The following is a 23,095-nucleotide window of genomic DNA, read 5'->3' as shown; positions in this document are numbered from 1 at the left end:
TATCCAGACCTAGGAATTAGAGACCCGGATTATGTGTCATATGGGGGAGTTAGCTTCTAGTCATTTTTTCTGCCCCTTATTAGCTTGTATTGTATTTCGGCTTTTAATACACAGCAAGAGTTTAATTAAAGAACACAATTTACTACTTATCCTTCACAATAGACTGATTTTTTTTTACCTTTTAAAAAAAAAATCATAAAGTTGTTACTTTGCATAACTGTATATCGACCGAGTGAAAACTGATTTTGTTACAAAATCCAGTCAAACTCTAGTCAGTCCTCCTTAGTTTGGGAGGAGCAAAACCCTTCCCTTTTCACAGCGTGTTTGGACCACATTTTGGTGAATATTTGTGGAATGGAAGAACTGGAAGTATATTTTTTGTTCTTGGTGTTGCTCACACTCTTGGCCCTCTCCCTCCATTTATAAATATATGCACTATCTAATGATCAAGAATTGATCAAAAAGTTTTGACAAGTGTAAAAGGTGACAAATTTATCAACGTGAAAACTGTTTGATATCGTGTTAAGGACTATTTTGAGGTGGAAGGAATTAAGTTAGACCTTAACCTTAAACATTTTTGGAACATAGGTCAAGACGAGAGGTTCATGCAATCAATATCTATATATTGTGTTCTTTCTCAGTTATTCCAAACTGAAATGTATATGATGATACCCTTCATTGGTAGAAAATAAGTTTGCTATCTGAAAAGACCAATGAGTTGGATGGAAAAAGGGAGAAAGCTCTCCTTTCTTGGTTCTCCTGTTACAGATGAACTGTGGCATTCTTCCCTGGGAAGATGGGAGATTTTTTTTAATATTTCAATCATGTTAATAAAAGATCTAAAGTCAGTTTTGCGGCTGATTTGAGACATTTTTATTCTATATACACTCTTACATCTATAATTACCATGTCACTGCCCAAGCTGTGTTATTGGAAATTCATAAATAAATATTTTATGAGCAATACAACTGGCTTATTAGAATATATTTACCTATAATTAAGTCCACACAATTGCACAAAGATTCCTTGCATAAATATGCTCCCAACACAGCCAAATCATGCACTCAACCTACTCCCACATCACTATTTCTTACACCAAGTATACATAAAAAAGGGAAGAATTCAAATTGAAAAAAGAATTAAAGTTGTAGCCATTGATCTCCATCTATGAAATTTCTATCTAAAAAAGGTCTTGCTTCATCGTAGCTAAATGCTATTGCCCATTTCACCCGTCTATGCAGATCAACTCCTCTATCTCGACATTTGTATTCCCCAAACCTCTATTGCTGTTTGTATGCGCTTGTTTCTCCATGGATTCATCGGCAGATTGATAATTCTACTTATCTGTTCAAGAGATCATATGACAGAACAAGAATCTTAATGTAGTTAGTAGTACCAAGCAAAGGATCAAAACCAAGGCATGAAGTCTAGAAAAAAAAATACATAAAAGTATGCAATTTTATGGTTTAGTCTTTAATAACCTTTGTTGCCTTTTGTTTATGATATTAGAAAACAAAGAAAATAATACAACTCATACATGTATATATGCATGAATTAGATTTGTAAAGTTGCATCCAACAGTCTGCCTGACTCCATTGCTGAGCGTGTTTCCAAAGGAGCTCAACCAATAGTTCCCCTGCACCTTCCCATGGAACATCAACCAATGTTGGGCATCCTTGTACTCCTTTCTTTCGAGCATCACACAACCTAAATGGACAAAACAGGTTGATGCTAAAGCACTCATTCCTTAGAAGAATAAACCCTGAAAAGAAAAAAAAAGTTCAACATACTAGTACTGTGTTGATTTGATTACTACTGTATGTGCTGGAAAGTTGATTCCACGTGCAAGAGTATTAATAGTGCTATGATCACACCCAGTTTAACTTCAATGTGAGAATTAAAATATAAAAGGCCTAATATTTTGACCTCTTTCGACTGAGAATGAGATATATAAAGAGTAATATAGTTATCCTAAACATAATAGAACTTTTACTCAAATTGAAAGAAATTTGAGCATACAATCTATATATGCAACAGTGTCTTACAAGATACACTACTAGTAACTCAATTAGAAACTCAATTCAAATAAATGTATTATTAAAGAAATTCAGTAAATTTTACACCATAAGCCAAGAGAAAAAAAAGAAGAAATTTATTCAGAAGACATCAATTCAACCATAATGAAAGAAAATCAAAATCAGGAAGAACAATACAAACAATATAAACACTAACCCCCCATTAAAAGAACACATTTGAAGGAAACCTCCAGAATAACATCAGAGATAATTTTGTTCCTTGTGATTCAAATGTAGCTTAAGAACGTGGTTTTTAACATAAATGCAAACTGAACCAAACAGAAATGCCAATAGAACCAAACCAAACAAAGGACAGTTTGGGTTACCAATATTCTATAAACTTCTCCACATGCTGAGGCTTTGTGAACTCAACCCACAGACTCAACTGCACTTCCTTGCCCTTTGAGGTCTCATTCACCCCTGGTTTCCATAACTTCTTTCTTGGCCAGAACATCAACCATGGATTTCCATCCTCTCTTTTAGGAATCAACAATGGAGACATTCAACCCTTACTGGAGACAATCAACAATGGCCCATGAGCCTTGACCAACAAAGCAGTGATACAAAGCAGCTTTCAAAACAAAATTTGTCGGTGATTCGTCATAATCGATACATAAAAAAAAAAACAAATGAAATAAAAAAAAAAAAAAAATTTAAGGGTTTACCTTAGGGTTTCTTTTGGAGAGAAAGAGAGAGAGATGAGAACGAAGCCGAGTTGGGTTTCTTCGAGGAGGTTCTGTCTTCGTTTCCAGTAGAGGGAGGGATGACGAGTTGGATTTCTGTCGAGCTGGGGTTCAGCTGAGCTCTTCGTTTCTTCGCAACGAGTTAGAGAGAGAGAGAGAGATAAGGAAGACGGCGATGGGGGTTGTCGCAGATGTGAGTTTGAAGAGGACGAAGAAGACGAAGAGGAAGAGAGTTTTGGAAGAAGACGAAGAGGAAGAGAGTTTTGAAGAAATCAGAACTGTTTTTTGTTTTTTTTACGAGGAGGCGTTTGCAAATAACGAATTTTCGTTATTTTACAATAGAATGGTTGATCTGGACCGTAGATGCCGTACGAATCGAACGGCTGACATCGGGGGTCGCGATGGGGGTCGTAATGGGGGTCGTAGGAATGTCACCCATATATATATATATCGAAATGATAAAAGCAAATAATATCTACATTTTCACCTAGTTTGACAAATGAATTTTGAAATGATATAGTGAAAGATGTTTTTATTCACGACAAAAAAACTCTCTTTCGAAAAACTGTACAATCATTGGATCACAACACTATGATTATTCAATCAAATATTAATTACTAAATAGTTCAAGTAGAAGCAAGAGAAATATATCTCTAACCTTTATTTATATAAAGAGCTGTTATTAGCACCCCGACTATTACTTATTACACCCCAATTAAAAATAAAATTTAATTGAATGATTGAAAATGAATAAAATTTCGGAGTGGCAAAAGAACCTCTCATATATATATATATGGGTCCCGTTCAGCACCAAACATTTTGGCCAACATTTTAGCCAACCATTTTTGTCCTACATGGGTTAGAAGTTTTGGAATGGGCTGATTTTTGGTGAGGATGATCTCTATGGTGAGGAGATCATCCTCACCAAAAATCAGCCCATTCCAAAACTTCTAGCCCCAATTTACAAGTTGAAAAATCGTGGACCATCAATTTTTTGTAAACCATTTTTGATGGGGTTAGAAGCTTTGGAATGGGCTGATTTTTGGTGATGATGATCTCCTCACCGTAGAGATCATCCTCACCAAAAATCAGCCCATTCCAAAACCTCTAACCCATGTTTTGAAAAATGTTTGTCAAAATGTTTGTTGCTGAACATTTCCCTATATATATATAAACTAGATTTCTATTTTTTGGATTTAGGATTTTATATGAAGTAAATCATAGTTGGAAACAATTATTAAAATTGTTTGAATAAACCTTATAATGTTTTGTAATGTTGAGATTATAATTTGAACCAAACCTTTTTAATATTTGAAGACTGTATTTTAATCTTTAATTGGGAGTGTGATAAGTAGTTTAAGAAATTAGAGTGTAATTAGTAAAATTTGGGGTGCCAATAACAGCTATCTTTATATATGAGTCCAGTATTTATCTTGATTAGACTGTTCTAATTGATGAGAAAAATAATTTTAAAACAAATTATGTTTTGTATTATCAATACAAACACTTGATCGTATAGTCTAACACATAAACATTACCCGAAATGAAAAAAAAAAGTCCCAAGCGTCAATCTCTCCTTAATCACAAACACCCTCCTTGTCAGTTACATAGACAAATACCAACGCCTACCTAGGACACGTGTCAATATCGGATTGGAAAGTTCACAATTGCCGGCAGATTCTCCCATCGTTTTGTCTCAAATCGCTCATCAGCCTAATTTTCTCTCCCCCAAACGAAGAGCGGAGATGTCACTGGAGTCGACGAAAAACTTGCCGGGATCTGACTCAACCGGTCTCAATTTCAAGGAAACGGAATTAACTTTAAGGATTCCAGGCGAATCAGGGAATCCAACCGAGGTCGGAGGGAAAAGCGGCTTGAAACGTGGATTCATCGAGACCGTTGATCTCAACCTTCGAAGCAAAGATCTTAAAGATGATCAGTAGATCTCCAGTGCAGGAAAACCTCCATCTGCGAAGTAAGATTTATTCTCAAATGACGAAAATGCCCTTACGGTTTGGACCGTATAAAAATACGATTCGTGTACGTTTTTGTTTTTGTTTTTGTTTTTCAGGGCACAAGTGGTTGGATGGCCACCAGTTAGATCGTTTAGGAAGAACGCGCTGAAGAGCTGTAAGTACGTAAAGGTCGCCGTAGATGCACCGTATCTACGGAAAGTAGACTTGGAGATGTATAATAGCTATCAACAGCTGTTGAACGCTCTAGAGGAGATGTTCACCTGTTTCACCATCCGTACGTATCTTTATTATGTTTAACGCTTGGAATTACCATATATATATATATATATATATATATATATATATATATATATATATATATATATATGGGAAATGTTCAGCACCCTAAGTTTTACCACACACTTTAACAAACGTTTTTTGTCCTACATGGGTTAGAAGTTTTGGAATGGGCTGATTTTTGGTGAGGATGATCTCTATGATTAGAAGATCATCCTCCCCAAAAATCAGCCCATTCCGAAATGTTTAGCCCCATGTTTACACGTTGAAAAATCGTGGACCGTCCATTTTTTGTAAACCATTTTTGATGGGGTTAGAAGTTTTGGAATGGGCTGATTTTTGGTGAGGATGATCTCCTCACCATAGAGATCATCCTCACCAAAAATCAGCCCATTCCAAAACTTCTAACCCATGTAAGACAAAACACGTTTGTTAAAGTGTGTGGTAAAACTTAGGGTGCTGAACGGGACCCTATATATATATATATATATATATATATATATAGGGTCCCGTTCAGCACCCGTTCAGCACCCTAAGTTTTACCTTATATATATATATATATAGGGTCCCGTTCAGCACCCTAAGTTTTACCACACACTTTAACAAACGTGTTTTGTCTTACATGGGTTAGAAGTTTTGGAATGGGCTGATTTTTGGTGAGGATGATCTCTATGGTGAGGAGATCATCCTCACCAAAAATCAGCCCATTCCAAAACTTCTAACCCCATCAAAAATGGTTTACAAAAAATGGACGGTCCACGATTTTTCAACGTGTAAACATGGGGCTAAACATTTCGGAATGGGCTGATTTTTGGGGAGGATGATCTTCTAATCATAGAGATCATCCTCACCAAAAATCAGCCCAATCCAAAACTTCTAACCCATGTAGGACAAAAAACGTTTGTTAAAGTGTGTGGTAAAACTTAGGGTGCTGAACATTTCCCATATATATATATATATATAGGGTCCCTTTCAGCAACAAACATTTTGGCAAAACATTTTTCAAAACATGGGTTAGAGGTTTTGGAATGGGCTGATTTTTGGTGAGGATGATCTCTACGGTGAGGAGATCATCCTCATCAAAAATCAGCCCATTCCAAAACTTCTAGCCCCATGTTAACAGGTTGAAAAATCGTGGACCGTCCATTTTTTGTAAACCATTTTTGATAGGTTAGAAGTTTTGGAATGGGCTGATTTTTGGTGATGATGATCTATTCCCTGTAGAGATCATCCTCACCAAAAATCAGCCCATTCCAAAACCTGTAACCCATATTTTGAAAAATGTTTTGCCAAAATGTTTGTCAAAATGTTTGTTGCTGAACATTTCCCATATATATATATATATATATATAGGGTAGCGTTATTTGGCCAATAGTTTGGCAAACATTTTGGCAAACACATTTTTGAAAACATGGGTTAGAGGTCTTGGAATGGGCTGATTTTTGATGAGGATGATCTCTACGGTGAGGAGATCATCATCACCAAAAATCAGCCCATTCCAAAACTTCTAACCCCATCAAAAATGGTTTACAAAAAATGGACGGTTCACGATTTTTCAACTTGTAAACTGGGGCTAGAAGTTTTGGAATGAGCTGATTTTTGGTGAGGATGATCTCCTCACCGTAGAGATCATCCTCACCAAAAATCAGCCCATTCCAAGACCTCTAACCCATGTTTTGAAAAAGTGTTTGCCAAAATGTTTGCCAAACTGGTGGCCAAATAACGGGACCCTATATATATATATATATATAAAAGTAAGGGTTTCAATTTTAATTTAATTTATTTCTTCAAGGAAATTATCTGAACGAGGGCAAGCTTATGAACCCTGTGAATGGAACGGAATATGTACCTACCTATGAAGACAAGGATGGTGACTGGATGTTAGTTGGAGACGTTCCTTGGAAGTAAGTTTTCTAATCTACCTAAATAAATTAGAGAGAGTGTGTGTCATGTCCCAAAAACTCAACTTGAATCCCCATGATTTCCAAGTTGAATCTAGAGGCATGATAAATAATCCATATCATGATAGTCAATATATAAACATAAACGATAAATAAATAACTATATGTCATACCTAATTATTATCCCACAAAATAGATATGTATCTTCAAACACTAGAACACTTGACATATACATAAAATAATAACGACATAATACCATGTTCGTAGTTATATAAGAAAATGACGGTAAAAAACTTAAACCTAACTCTAGTTCAAAACTTATTAGTAGTACCCATACTCCACTCCTAGAAGCTTGGATTGATCATCTATAAAGCTATGACAGTGAGTCTCTTCGAAAGGATCACGTAAACTAGGTGTGCCTGATAAGGTCCCAATAATCTCACTTTGGGACCGTAATTTCACCGTGATTACCAACGTATAAATACTAGTTCCCTTAAAATAATAATAAATTTTATTTTAATCCCAAATTAATGTGGCTAACAATAGTTTGTTACTAATTTCAGGTGAAAATGGCTCATTCAGAAATCAACAAAGGAAATAATAATTATTCTTACAACATGCGAGCAAAAAGGAAGTATCCGGCAAAATCTCGAGAATTTTGGGCGTCACGTCACCGCGCCGCGGCTAGCCATGACCGCACCGCGGTCATTTCGAGGAATTGGCCCTCGAGATTTTCACAGAAGCTTCTAGAAGCTTCGGTGGTTGTAACTGATTGGGTCATTCGAATCGAATTATCCGCCAAATCACTCCGATTACCCGAATACGAACATTATAAATTGGGAGGTTAATTTCAAAGGAAGGGGTTCTTCTCCTCTTCTCTTCTTCCATAATTTTTGGTTTTTCTTCTTTTAATTCTCTGTAATTTTTCCTTTGGGTGAGATCTTGAGTGTAGTGAGAACATCAAGAGGAACCATTCATTGTTTGTGTAATTGTTGGGAGAGCTATAAAAGAAGAATTTCAGATCGATAATCATCTTCATCTTCTTCACCTATTCTCTCTTTTCTCTTTTATTATTTTTCTGCAATTACAATGCTTGCAATGATTGGCTAAATTCTCATTAGAGAAGTTAAGGAAGCCATAGCAAATTAATCCCTCTAGTGTAGATTTAAATTCTTGCTTTACTTACATGTTTTAATTCTGAAAATTCGATTTTGATTAAGGTAATCCAACTTATAATTCTGATCCAACTTAGATAGCCATTACTTAGATAAGTTCAAGAATGGCTATGCTATGTGAAAAATCAGAAGATGAGTTGGGCAATCTCAATCATACTAGTGTTTTCATGAATATCCTTTGATTACTCTTAAGGATTTAATTGTTCCACCGTCCGATCCATGAGCAATGACTTGCTCCATGGATTGAGTTATATTCCGAATTTATCTACATTATGGATTAATTGCAAAGGTTTGATTAATTTCTCTAATCTCTCTCTCTTAGATTTTCAATCTTTCTTTTCTGTTTTTAATTTCAATTGTAAGTAATTTTCATTTCATTTGTGCAACAAATCAATTTTGTTTTTAAGAAAAATCTGTTGTTAATTCTGTTTTGGCCTTTTTATCCGAATGAGATTTTGAATCCAAACTGTCCCTGTGGAACGAATTCGACTTACCAAAGTCTATCTCTTAAATCTCCATATTTGCATCTTTATAGCAAGATTTACAACCGACCAAAATGGCGCCGCTGCCGGGGACAGCGAATTGATTCATTTTCCAATTCGGAAAGTATCCGAAACAGAACCGAACGTGTTTTGCTTGAAACAAAAGCCAAACGAACAGAAAAAAAAATTAAAAAAAATTTCATTACAATCCTTAGGATATCAGAAACCATTTCCAATTTGAAAAATCGATTTTCATCAAAATTTTACCGCGCCGCGGTTACCCCTAGGTGCGCCGTGGTAATGTGGCAACATTTTCTGCTGATTTTTGTTGGACAAGTTTCTGACATCATGGACATTGTAATGGTCATGTTGGTTTTTTTTTTCTTAGTATTCTGATTTGAATAATTTTGTTCTGTTCAGGTGAAGGACTCGACGGAAGTCAACGGAAATTGACGAAAGGCGACAAGTGGAATTTTTATCCACTGAATTAATTCTATCACCAAGAAGATCAGCAAATTCAAATTTTCTCTGCATTTTTTATTTTTCTTAGAAAATAATTTGTATTAGGTACTTGAATTTGTATTAAATTTTAATTGTATCCGAGAGGGCTCGGATTGTAATAGAATTAGGGACGGACGATAGTGGGACGAAACTATCTCAGCCCCTCGGGTCGTACACCAAATTTGGTGTTGGTGGCCCGAGTCGACTCAAATCGATCATCCCCCGTCTAGAACGGGAGGTAAATTTCGAAACACTCACGCATCACTCGCTAGTGAGTTTCTATATTGCTTTTGAGTGACTAATTTGTACACATTGGATTGCACATAGTAAAAGGGCACCCTTACGAGGATGGCACCATAAGATAAGAATCGGAGTTCATTACTGATATCTTGCCCTTCTAGGAAAATCAAATTCACAGCAAATTAATTAATTAAAATTAATTAGACTAGACTCTAGGTTCCATCGAGCTCATTAAGCAAAGCTAATCAAAAGTTGCACCAATTGCCTTAATCGTGAATAGTGCCTAGCGCAATCTTGCCCTGTAGTTCTACGTAAATTCAGGGGATAAACTACGTCTATTCAAGACGAGAGGTGATCTAAGAGTGCCCTTGCTCAGCATTGTGCACCACCTCTCCTCTGGAGATTAAACTGGTTGTTCCGATTTCAGAGATTTGGGTTGGAGGCTTTGATTAATCCTTTGAACCAGTTAGGAGCTGTCTAGTAATAGGCACCCAGTTCTCACGTGTGAATTTCTCCCTCCTATTGTGTGCAATTTGGTAGTGTATGTTAGGTAAGAGATCGCAGAAAAATCCAATTGTATTTGATCCGGAGATCACAAGGTCTCACCCTCTACCTAAGGTTCGAAGAGAAAGCAACACCGTTCTCACTCCACCAGTCCCAAAATGGATCCACATCCACTTCCACCTCATCACATCCATGAGGATCAACGAACGCTCAATGAGTTGTTCGCACCTATTACTGCCAACCCTCCATCATGTATAATTTTACCTGCCGCTAATGTGGCACAATTTGAAATTCGGGCAGTCACCATCAATATGCTGCCCAAATTCCACGGTTTCGAAAGCGAACAACCGTACAATCACCTCAATAAATTCTTGACCTTATGCCAGACATTCAAAAATGGTCACCTCGACGATGAGAATGTCAAGCTTAGGTTATTCCCACTCTCTCTCGAAGACCATGCTGCGGCTTGGTTAAACTCCTTGTCCTCCAACTCTATCACTACATGGGATGAATTGTCGAGAAAGTTCATGGCCAAATTCTTTCCTATGGCGAAGACGGAACAATTCAAAAATGCCATTTGAAACTTCAAGGGAAGACCGGATGAAGAATTCTCCCAGACTTGGGAAATGTTCAATGACCTTCTTGTTAAGTGTCCGCACCATGGGATAGACAAAGCCCAATTAGTTAATTTCTTTTACCGAGGTCTCCCAACAGCCCAGCGTATTCTTCTCGAGTCTATGCATCAGGGTAAATTCATGAATCAAACTCCTAATCAAGCTTATGAATTCTTAGTCGAATTGGCTGAGAATGCTCGAAATTAGAGCACAAACATAGGGGATTTAGATAGAGGAGATTTAGGAGTCAAAAAGCCGGGCATGTATGAGGTTAAGTCTGATCCTGAACTTAAGAATGTCATGAATAGCCTTATGAGTAGCCTACAAAGTCTCAATAAGAAGTTCGACGCTTTCAGTGTCAAATCCAACTTCCACGAAGCCACTCCAATTCTACAAGTCGCCACAGAGACATTTTCATCATATCAGCTATGTGAGAATTTCAATCATTCTACGGAGAATTGTCCCACCTTGACTCTCTCGCAGTCAGAGCAAGCCAATGCTATTGGAAATTACAACACGTATAGGAAACCCACTCCTAACTCTTCTAGTCAGACGTACCATCCCGATAATAGGTTTCACCCCAATTTCTCCTATCGACAAAGTGAACCTATCCAATCAGGAGGTCCTCCAGGGTTTCAGAAAAATTTCAATCGTCAAACTCATGCTAGTACGAACCTATCTTTGGTTCCGCAACCATCCTATTCTTCACCTCAAAATTCTGATCAACGGGCGATCGTTGTCGACCCTATGACCAATTACTCTCCTCCGGTTGCTCAACCAAACTCAGCATTGGAATCAATGATGGCTGAGATATTAAAGCAACAACAGCAACTTATACATCAACAAATCCAAACTACCCAGAGCCAGTCTCAGACCAACCAGGTCACTGCACAAGCAATCAAAAATTTAGAAGTTCAAATGGGTCAGTTAGCTTCATCCATAGGAGAGAAAAACAAAGGCCAGTTTCCCAGTCAAACTGTGCCTAACCCAGCAGGAACTGTTCCAAGAGGACAGTATGAAATCAATAGTCAGGCGGGTCCCTCTAGTTCTGTCCAAGCCGTCCACACCTTACGATCTGGTAAATTGGTGGACAATAAAGTTGAAATGCCTGAGGATGTTCTAATCAAAGAAACAACCTCTAGTGCACCTTCCACAGAAAAAGAAGACCAGTCCAAGGAAACATCTCCTCCTCTCGAAAGTCGAGTGATCATTCCCAAAGCTCCATTCCCTCATAGAATTCTAGACAACAAAAAGGGAAAACAATTGGAAGGAATTCTAGAAGTGTTCAAGAATGTTCAAATAAATATTCCCTTCCTTGACGCAATTCGTCAAATTCCCTCATATGCCAAGTTTCTCAAGGATCTTACCACAGTGAAACGAAAAAATCCTGTGCCAAGAGAGGCTGTGATGACAACCCAGTCTTCCTGTCTGATTCAGCAGACAATTGTTCCTAAATTCAAGGACCCAGGCTGTCCTACAATTTCTGTGCATATTGGAGATACGATGATTGAGAAATGTCTACTAGATCTTGGGGCTAGTGTGAATCTTCTTCCTTTCTCAGTCTACCAGCAATTAGGTTTAGGTGAACTTAAACCTACGGATATCACTCTGAGTCTAGCAGATAGATCGGTGAAGATTCCCAAGGGAATAGTGGAGGATGTGATCATTAAGGTAAATGATTTCTACTTTCCTGCCGACTTCGTAGTTCTTGACACTGAACCTGTCATTAAGTCAAATTCTCATGTTCCAGTCATCTTAGGAAGACCTTTCTTAGCCACTTCCGATGCAGTCATCAAGTGTCGCAATGGTATCATGACCCTATCATTTGGGGACATGAAGGTAAAAATAAATGTCTTCCAAAATAAGTTTCAATCTACTGACATGGATGATTTGGAAGAAGTCAATATGATCGACACCCTGGTCAGTAGTACGTTTAAAGAAGCGGAGAACAAGGATCCGTTTGAAGAGTATTTTGGCCAATTCGGCCTTGAGTTCGATATTGAGAAATCTATCAGGGAGGTAAACTCTCTTCTTGAATCCGTCCCTATGATGGATTGGCAGTCAAAAATTCAGAGTCTTTCCTCTCTCTCGTCATCCCCAATAGTGGAAGAAATTCCAAAGCTTGAGTTAAAGCAATTGCCTAATACGCTAAAATACGCATTTTTGGGTAATGCTGAAACCTTCCCTGTCATTATCTCCCCTACTTTAGAAAAATTGCAAGAAAATCGGTTACTTAACGTTCTACGCGAAAATCGAGAAGTTATTGGGTGGACCATAGTTGATATCAAGGGCATCAGTCCTTCTGTGGTCATGCATCAAATTCATCTTGAGGAAAATTTCAAACCATCGAGAGAACCACAGAGGCGACTCAATCCGATGTTATAAGAGGTCGTCCGAAAAGAAGTCATCAAACTTTTAGATGCGGGTATTATATACCCCATCTCGAATAGTAAATGGGTTAGTCCAGTTCAGGTTGTCCCTAAAAAGTCAGGTGTCACAGTTGTGACCAATCAGGATAATGAACTCATACCTACTCGAGTCCAAACCGGATAGAGAGTTTGTATAGACTACCGGAAATTAAACACGATGACACGTAAGGATCACTTCTCTCTTCCATTCATCGATCAGATGCTTGAACGTTTAGCCGGTCATGCTTATTACTGTTTTCTGGACGGATATTCGGGATACAACCAGATCCCAATTGCTCCTGAAGACCAAGAAAAGATAACGTTTACCTGTCCATTTGGGACCTTCGCCTATCGACGTATGCCCTTTGGGCTATGTAATGCTCCTGCCACCTTTCGAAGGTGCATGTTGAGTATATTTTCTGATATGGTCGAAGACTTTCTTGAAGTCTTCATGGACGATTTTTCTATATTTGGGTCGAGTTTTGATGACTGTTTGGATCATTTGAAGTTAGTTTTGAAAAGATGTCGAGAGAAGCACCTCGTGCTAAATTGGGAGAAGTGTCACTTCATGGTTACCTCTGGGATAGTTCTAGGGCATATTATTTCCCATAAAGGAATTGAGGTAGATAAAGCCAATGTCGATCTTATAGCAAATTTGCCTCCACCTAGAACTGTGAAAGACGTTCGTTCGTTCCTAGGACATGTAGGGTTTTATAGAAGGTTCATCAAAGACTTCGGAAAAATTTCAAAACCCCTGTGTGATTTGTTAGCCAAAGACATTTCTTTCGAGTTTTCTACCGCTTGTTTTTCTGCCTTTGAGAAGTTGAAAACTGAGTTGACCTCAGCACCTATTATCCAACCACCCAATTGGGATCTCCCATTTGAGGTGATGTTTGATGCATCCGATTACGCTATAGGTGCTGTATTGGGGCAACGAGTTGACAAACTCCCCCATGTCATCCAGTATGCCAGCAAGACGCTTAATGATGCCCAACTCAATTATTCCACCACGGAAAAGGAACTATTAGCAGTAGTTTTTGCCTTAGATAAATTCCATTCCTATCTTATAGGATCCAAAGTAGTCATTTTCACTGATCACGCAGCGCTGAAATACCTTCTTGCCAAGAAGGATGCGAAGGCGAGGTTGATACGATGGATCCTTCTTCTTCAAGAGTTTGATCTCGAAATTCGAGACAAAAAGGGATGCGAAAATGTGGTTGTAGACCACCTATCTAGGCTAGTAGTTGAAACTCTTTCTGACTCTCTTCCGATTTCTGAAAATTTTCTTGATGAGCAAATCATGGCAATTTCTAATTCAGACACACCTTGGTACACTGACATTGTCAACTACCTGGTGACAGGTCAAACTCCTACCTCTTGGAGTAAACAAAATCGCCTGCGCTTCCTCGCCCAAGCCAAATGGTTCTTCTGGGATGATCCGTATTTATTTAAATACTGCCCAGACCAGATAATTCGTCGGTGTGTTGATGAGAGAGAACAGAGTGGTATTCTCGAGTTCTGCCACAATCATGCTTGTGGTGGACATTTTGGAGGAAAGAAAACAGCAGCTAAAATCCTACAGTGTGGTTTTTATTGGCCCCAATCTTTCGTGACGCTCATCTCTTTGCTAAATCTTGTGATAGATGTCAACGTCTAGAAAAATCAGTCGAAGAAATGAGATGCCCCAACAACCAATTTTGATCATCGAAATCTTCGATGTTTGGGGTATTGACTTCATGGGTCCCTTCCCCATTTCACATGGATTCCAATACATTTTAGTCGCAGTCGACTACGTGTCAAAATGGGTTGAAGCCACAGCTTGTCGAACGAATGATCATAAGGTTGTTGTTCAATTTCTCAAAAATACTGTGTTTGCCCGATTCGGTACCCCTCGTGCTATCATTAGTGATGGAGGGAAACATTTCTGTAACCGAGTTTTTGAAAGTTTGATGCGCAAATATTCAATCACTCATAAGGTAGCTACTCCGTATCACCCACAAACCAGTGGGCAGGTCGAAATTTCTAATCGTGAAATCAAAACCATTCTTGAAAAAACCGTCAATCCGACTCGTAAAGATTGGTCCTTACGATTATCTGATGCCTTGTGGGCTTACAGAACAGCGTTCAAAACTCCAATAGGAATGTCCCCTTATCGTTTAATCTTTGGTAGAGCTTGTCATTTGCCAGTCGAACTCGAGCATCGAGCTTATTGGGCGATCAAACATTTAAATTTTGACCTAGCGAAGGCAGGAGAGCTTAGAAAACTTCAACTCACTGAGTTGGAAGAATTAAGGAATGATGCTTACGATAGCGCAAAACTTTACAAAGATCGAACGAAAATCTGGCATGATAGGCACATTCAGAGAAAATCTTTCCATGTAGGCCAGAAAGTGCTCCTGTATAACTCTCGCCTTCATTTATTTCCAAGGAAATTAAAGTCCCGTTGGACTGGACCATTTTTGATCCACAATATTCACCCTCATGGAAACATCGAGGTGTTCAATCTAGCCAACGGAAATATTTTCCAAGTCAATGGTCAAAGGCTGAAGCCATTTCAGACTCTCCCTCATTCATTCGAAAAAGATTCATTTATGAGTAATCCTGTGTACCAGGATTAGCTCTAATTTCATGTCTGGCTGAAGACATTTAACTTAGCGCTACTTCGGGAGGCAACCCTTGATTTCTGTACATATTCTACGTGGCCATATAGGATTTATTTTTCAATTCTTTCTGCATTCACTCATTTTCTTGCACGTATACACCCTGTGTAGTGTGCTTTTCACTTTTACACCCTGTGTGGAACACTTCTTTTGGTTGTACCTACGACTTTTGCAACGTAATGACATCCGCTTTCAGGTGTACTCTAAACCTCTACTCTTTAATCATTGAGGACAATACTAAATTTAGGTTTGGGGGTGTGGGATAGCACATTTCAATTTTTCAATTTTTGTACATTGTTTTCGGTACATTTTTCAAAAATACCTTTATCAAAATGTTTATATGTACTGTCATCATACGAATTTTTAAACCAGGCTCATGTCCAATTTGTTTATAAATTCTTATTCCTCAAAAACAAGATATTTTGAAAAACAAAATTCACGTCACTTCTGATTGTAGTGAAAAAGTTATTTTGGATTAAGAGTTGTCTTCTTCGCTGTCTAGAATGAGAGGGAAAGCTTGAAAAATACTGAACTTTGACCTCCTTGTCCTTTGGTTGGCTGAATAGAAGAAAAACAGAACTGTAGTTGATATTTTTGAGACAGCACCATAGGATTAGACTGGGTACCTTGAAAAGGGCTGCCTGCTTTTTGAAAAAAGAATATTGAAAAAAATGATAAAGCATGAAAAATGTTGAAAAAAAAGCAGAAAGATGTGAAGGTTAGAACTGAAAAAGTGCTAATTGTGAAAAGAGTCCAATGAGACCAAAATAGTTCAATAGGGTGAAAGCCGTCAATAGTAAAAACGTGAGTACACTGGAATATCACAGATAAAACCCCTTAGAGGTATTAAAGTGAACATCCATACTTCTCACAATCCCAGACAGGAGGCTCAGTTTCGAGTTAGAAGTTAGGCAGACCCAACCATCTTAACAGTTAAGAAGGGAAACCCTGTTCTGAAAAATCTTTGTTACAATCAGAAAAATTTGTGCACACACTCAAGATATTTCTGAAAATGAGGAATAAAAAGAATTTTTACTCAAATAGACCTTTGACTGGATTTTGAAAATTGGTGTGATGGCACTATATGCAATAATTTTGAAGTTGTTATCTTTCAAAATGTTAGAATTTTGTGGGTATATTCACTACAAACCCTCACGAGTCAAACTCGTCCACTAGGGGTAACCTAGGGGTTTAAGGGTTTATTACATAAGCTAAATGCAGTCGGGAGCCTCACGAAAGAGGAGTTGTTTACATTTAAGTTTTGCTCAGGATTAGCAAAATTGAGGTTTGGTGGTGTGATAAGGTCCAAATAATCTCACTTTGGGACCGTAATTTCACCGAGATTACCATCGTATAAATACTAGTTCCCTTAAAATAATAATAAATTTTATTTTAATCCCAAATTAATGTGGCTAACAATAGTTTGTTACTAATTTCAGGTGAAAAGGGCTCATTCAGAAATCAACAAAGGAAATAATAATTACTGTTACCACATGCGAGCAAAAAGGAAGTATCCGAAAAAATCTCGAGGATTTTGGGCGCCATGTCACCGCGCCGCCGCTAGCCATGACCGCACCGCGGTCATTTCGAGGAATTGGCCCTCGAGATTTTCATAGAAGCTTCGGTGGTTGTAACTGATTGGGTCATTCGAATCGAATTATCCGCCAAATCACTCCGATTACCCAAATACGAACATTATAAATTGGGAGGTTGATTTCAAAGGAAGGGGCTCTTCTCCTCTTCTTTCTTCCATAATTTTTGGTTTTTCTTCTTTTAATTCTCTGTAATTTTTTCTTTGGGTGAGATCTTGAGTGTAGTGAGAACATCAAGAGGAACCATTCATTGTTTGTGTAATTGTTGGGAGAGCTATAAAAGAAGAATTTCGGATCGATAATCATCTTCATCTTCTTCACCTATTCTCTCTTTTCTCTTTTATTATTTTTCTACAATTACAATGCTTGCAATGATTGGCTAAATTCTCATTAGAGAAGTTAAGGAAGTCATAGCAAATTAATCCCTCTAGTGTAGATTTAAATTCTTGCTTTACTTACATGTTTTAATTCTGAAAATTCTATTTTGATTAAGGTAATCCAACTTATAATTCTGATCCAACTTAGATAGCCATTACTTAGATAAGTTCAAGAATGGCTATGCTATGTGAAAAATCAGAAGATGAGTTGGGCAATCTCAATCATACTAGTGTTTTCATGAATATCCTTTGATTACTCTTAAGGATTTAATTGTTCCACCGTCTGATCCATGAGCAATGACTTGCTCCATGGATTGAGTTATATTCCGAATTTATCTACATTATGGATTAATTGCAAAGGTTTGATTAACATCTCTAATCTCTCTCTCTTAGATTTTCAATCTTTCTTTTCTGTTTTTAATTTCAATTGCAAGTAATTTTCATTTCATTTGTGCAACAAATCAATTTTGTTTTTTAGAAAAATCTGTTGTTAATTCTGTTTTGACCTTTTTATCCGAATGAGATTTTGAATCCAAACTGTCCCTGTGGAACGAATTTGACTTACCAAAGTCTATCTCTTAAATCTCCATCTTTGCATCTTCATAGCAAGATTTACAATCGACCAGTGCCTGAAATTTGTGATGTCGTAGAGGTGAGTAACAGGGGAGTTACCTAGTAGGGGAATCTTACAATTCTAAATAATAACACCCTGTATGTAGTTTAAACATTTTAAGTATTTGTAAATCATGCATGTTTGATATTCAACACATAATTGAAAATAATTAAATACCGATGTCATAAAATCTAGTAGAAAATTGAAATACAATTAAAAATCAGAAGAAACAATTGTTCATAATATAATATCAAATGATAGAGTACTATAATAGAAAGTTGAGAGTCATGATTGATGTGAACATCTTAGTCAAAATACGATTATTCCAATACTTCATCAGTGTGAAATTCCATCGTTAGTTTCTGATTCTATGGTCAGTTTCTATCACAGTTTGGGTAACTGTTTTCCGGCTCAGGTTGGCTGTTGACCAAGGCCTTAAGAAACGGGTCAAATCAAGTAGGTCATTCTTTTTTGACTACTCTAGACTATTAATAATCATTAACTAGTCATCTTCATCTATGCCAATCTAGCGTGCATGTGATTATCGATAATCTCTATCAATCATACAACTATCTACATCTTATTCTCTATTAAAGATAGAAAAGAAAATTCTCGGATTCCTGTTATGATGTTGTATTCTTCTGCATCCCATAATACATAAGAACTCAAACAACGTAACTGTTATCCTAGAATAACACATCGTTCCGGAAATGTCACAACACATTATTCTTTATAAGTTTTCACAATCTCTTTAATAAATCACTAAAATACTACATATAGGTATTTATTTTCTTTTCAAAACGTATTGAAAGTAAAACATATACGTGTTTTAAATACCCAATTCATTCTTAAATGTACAGCTTCATCTCTCTTTTCTTTTTCTTTTTTTTTCCGTGTCTTACACGACTATTAGTCGAAGCATTTCTCTCATTCGTGTCTTACATAGCCTATGACTGAAGCATCACATCATCTTTTCTCTCTTTCGTGTCTTATACGGCATACGTTGAAGCATCTCACCAACTGGGTATTTTAAAAACATGATAATCAATTGAGAACTCGTTCTTATATTTTATTTTAAAAAATTACTTTTCTTACCCATCTTTTTAATTATAAACATTTCTTGGAAATCCATTACCAAGACGATTAAAGTAAATTGTCTACTAGTTTAATTTATTTAAAATCATGCATGTTTATAAAATATATATGAACAAAATATATGAATTGTGTGTAAAAATAACTTATATAATTGCTGTATTTTTCTCTTTGATAAGTACAAAATACGTAGAAAGTACGTATAAAGTAACAAATATTTTAAGCATTCAATCTAGTATATAGAGTGTAAATATTATACAAAAATAACAACTTTCATAGTTGCTGTATTTTATTTTTAACATGTATAAATACGTATAAAACACGTATAAAGTAACTACAAGCATGTAATAAATTATTTTCAAGCAAAGTAGCAATTATTAATATGCTTTAAACTCATAAAAATAATAATATAAATATTTATAAAATGTGTGCATGCTGTTGAGAATAATTACAAACTAATTTTTGTTTTTAAAACTACTAAATCAGAAATATAAAACAAATTATGTTTTAAACTACAAAATTTAAAAATTCTTTTCTTAAAATATTCCTAAGGTTATAAAAAAAAATTGAAAAGGCCTACCTACTTATTTCTCTTTCTTTTCCTTTCCTTCTTTACTTTATCTTCCTTTTCTCTTCCTTTTTTTTTCTTTCTTTTCTCTTCCTTTTCCTTCTTACTTTTCTCTTTCTTCTTTGTGTAGAATGTGAAATAACAAAAAAAATCAGCTGACACAATATTAGATATTTTCAATATCTAGATATTACTAAAGAAAATTCTAATTCTTTTAGAATTTTCTAGAAAGTTGGACTTTGGTTAATTTGACTTAATCAAAATTGTTTGACCAGAGTTGACTTAACTTGAGTCAACAATGATTGACTTGGTTACTATATATATTTTTTGACATTATAGAGAGAGAGAGAGAGGGTGTCACTAGTTTCAGTTCTAAAATAAGTGGAACCACAACAACCTTGGTTACCCATTGGTCTTGTTCTTGAGAATCATAGTGGGACAAAAACGAAATTTTTTTTAGCTCAAAGAATTTTGCTCACAGAAATGCGTGTAATTGAATGCCATCCCTAATTTATGAAACTACCCTTGCATGCTTGACTTGGCGGCACACACTCAGGAGTCTGTGAGCAAAAAACTACCTCGAGTGTGCTCACAGGCTCTTCAGTGCGTGCCACGTCAAGCATAGCAAGGGTTATTTTGTAATTTAGGGATGCCATTCAATATTAGGGGGTTCATGTGATTGGTGGATCCCCGATTTTTGTGAGCTCTGTGAGTAAAATTCTGTGAACAAAATGTTTTTCACTATATGCGATTACTCATGAAAGAATTCTTAGCTTTGATGAACATATTTTTTAGTATTTCTAAAAGTTATCTCGACTAATTGTAGAATTCCATCTTCCTTGCATGCAAGTCTTAATTTATTTATAAATTATACGAGAAATTTCTCAAAATGTGATCAACTTTTAACGGAATTCCCATTCCGGCTCACTATTCATTTTAATACCCAAAACGTGAAGACTCATATCGCAGATTTTTCAAGTGACGATCTCGCAGCTATAAAGTAGTGAGATCACTGATATTTCTTTTCAAAGTGACAATCTCGTTATAAAAGTGACGATCTCGTAGGTTTACTACTTTTTAGTGAGGTCGTTAATATATAAACTAGGGAGATTGTTACTTTGAAAAAAATATCAATGATCTCACTACTTTATAGCTGAGAGATTGTCACTTTGACATACCTGCGATCTTGCTCTTCATGTTTGGAGAATTAAAATGAATAGTTAGCCGGAATCGAAAATTTGTCATATTCAGCTCACGAAATGGTAATTTACCCAAATTTATTCCACAAATCATTGCAAAGCTTTTCTCTTTCTAGAGCACAACACATTATCTACAGAAGCATCAACAACGTAATGGCATTTTAAAAAAATAAAGATATGAGTCAATATTTCTTTCTTAAAAGATTAAAATTTATATTTTTTAGATTCATCATGTTCAAGTTCATAAATCAATTCAACCTCATCTTCATCTATTAGGTTCAACCTATTAAAGAAAACCTTTTTATATTGAAAAGTCCATTGCTTTCTATTCTCGCCCCCCCCCCCCCCCCCACCACACACACACACACACACACACACACACACACACACACACACACAAATCCTATATTGTTAGTGAGGTATGAAGGTTGAATGGGATAGATCTTAAGGTTGAAGAGTTTGGGGGGTGGGGGGAATCAAAGGTATTTGGTCAGAGGTTGAAGATGATGCAATTTTAGGTCATTTGGATTTAATCTGATTTGTTTGAATCAACTTGCGAGCTTTTGTTAAAAAAAGTTATTTACTTAGATGTCTTTATAGACATTTTCATAAATTTTAGAAATATGTAGATGGAACTATAATTTGGAAAGTTAATTGAATATGGTGTTTGTTACCCAAAGATATAGAGGTTAAATGCATGGATACTTTTGTAACTTAAGAAATATTCATCAATATGGATTTTGGTCAACAATACTCTCACATTTTCTATAGTAACTAGGAAAGGGACACATGTTGCTAAGGTAAATAAAAATACTTATTTATTTTACATTGTAAATAGATTACTGAAAGGTAAATAGAAGTACTACTTAATTTTATCTAGATTTTGATAAATTATTTTGACCATATTAATGGATCCATCCACGGATCTTTTTTGTAATTTAAAAAGTATTAGTTAATGTGGATTTGCTTCAACAATACCATCTTTCTCTCATTATAATTTTAACTAGGGGTTGGCTCATGTGTTTGCGCAAGTTACAATAATTAATATTTATGTTATCTTAGGATTGTCTTCTAATTAATTTAAGAGATTATTTTGGAAATTTCAAATAGATGGTCTAGCTTTATATTTGTACTTCAAAAAGTTGAAGAATGTGGTTAATGATACTCACCTTTCTCTCATAATAATGTTAAATAAGATTATTTGAATATAACTATCCAAAGGTTTTTGTTTTTTATATTTTTAAATATTAATTAATATGGATTTGCATCAGCATCATTCACCCTTCTCTTATTATAATATTAAAGATGATGTTGTGTAAAAAAATGTTTGAGGAAAATTTCTTTATCAGTAGTTTATTGTGAATAATAAAGTGAATGTTTTTACTATGTTTTGTTCTGTCTACAAATAACCTCACGAGAAAGGGGTGTTTCTGTTATGATGTGTGCAACATATTAATTGTTACAATTTTTTAATTTTTTTTTTGAAGATTTGAGAAAAGCCTTCAATTTGTTATTCTTTTAATCCATATTAGTATTGTGTTGTAACCCATCTTTTGATTTTTTCAATTATAGAATGTTCATAGAATCATGCAAGCGCCTTCGGTTGATGAAAAGCTCAGAAGCAATTGTTTTGGGTAATCTATATTTCCTTGCAATATAAAATTAATTCCACTTTTCTGCTTCAGTTTTTATATTTTATATCTTAATTTCTTATTAATTAATGATTTATTTTTCAAATTATTGGTGCAGCACCAAGGACCCCTCAAAAATGCACAAGCTCAAAATTAGAAAAGGAGCATTTGAGGAGCCTTCATTAATGATAAAAGGCATGTACAAAGATTGTTCCTTTGTTTCTAGTTTTAGAGAAATAAGACAGACTTGCCTGTAGTTATCTGTCTTAATTAGAGTCAGGCTTTTTTTGTTTGGTTTTTAAATCCAAAGACATTACTTATTATACATGAAAAAAATCCTGTTGAAATTATATTTTGTGATAAATAAAATTCCAACTTTGTCCATCTCTTGAGCATAACTATGATTCCTTGTGTTTGAAATGGGGTGGATTCACAAATCATGAATAAGTGAGAATGATTTGAAGACATTATTATGTAGTAGATATGGCTCAAGATAGAATTAAATGATTTGACAGGATTTGATTCTAG

The 23,095-nt window shown here is 35.9% G+C and overlaps 1 pseudogene across 1 annotated transcript; it reads left to right on the top strand.

Moving 5' to 3' along the window:
* The first annotated feature begins 4,375 nt into the window (after positions 1-4,375).
* Positions 4,376-22,951, top strand: LOC147388868 (auxin-responsive protein IAA1-like; annotated as a pseudogene). The gene is made up of 5 exons (XR_015170804.1): positions 4,376-4,733; positions 4,830-5,008; positions 6,803-6,914; positions 22,509-22,570; positions 22,686-22,951. The product of XR_015170804.1 is annotated as an auxin-responsive protein IAA1-like (transcript).
* Positions 22,952-23,095: the final 144 nt, after the last annotated feature.

The sequence above is a fragment of the Akebia trifoliata genome, chromosome 12, assembly GCF_017979445.1.
Source record: "Akebia trifoliata isolate Shusen 1 chromosome 12, ASM1797944v1, whole genome shotgun sequence".
Classification (NCBI taxonomy): domain Eukaryota; kingdom Viridiplantae; phylum Streptophyta; class Magnoliopsida; order Ranunculales; family Lardizabalaceae; genus Akebia; species Akebia trifoliata.
Note: the sequence above shows the minus strand (reverse complement) of the source record. Positions and strands in the feature narration are given on the sequence as shown.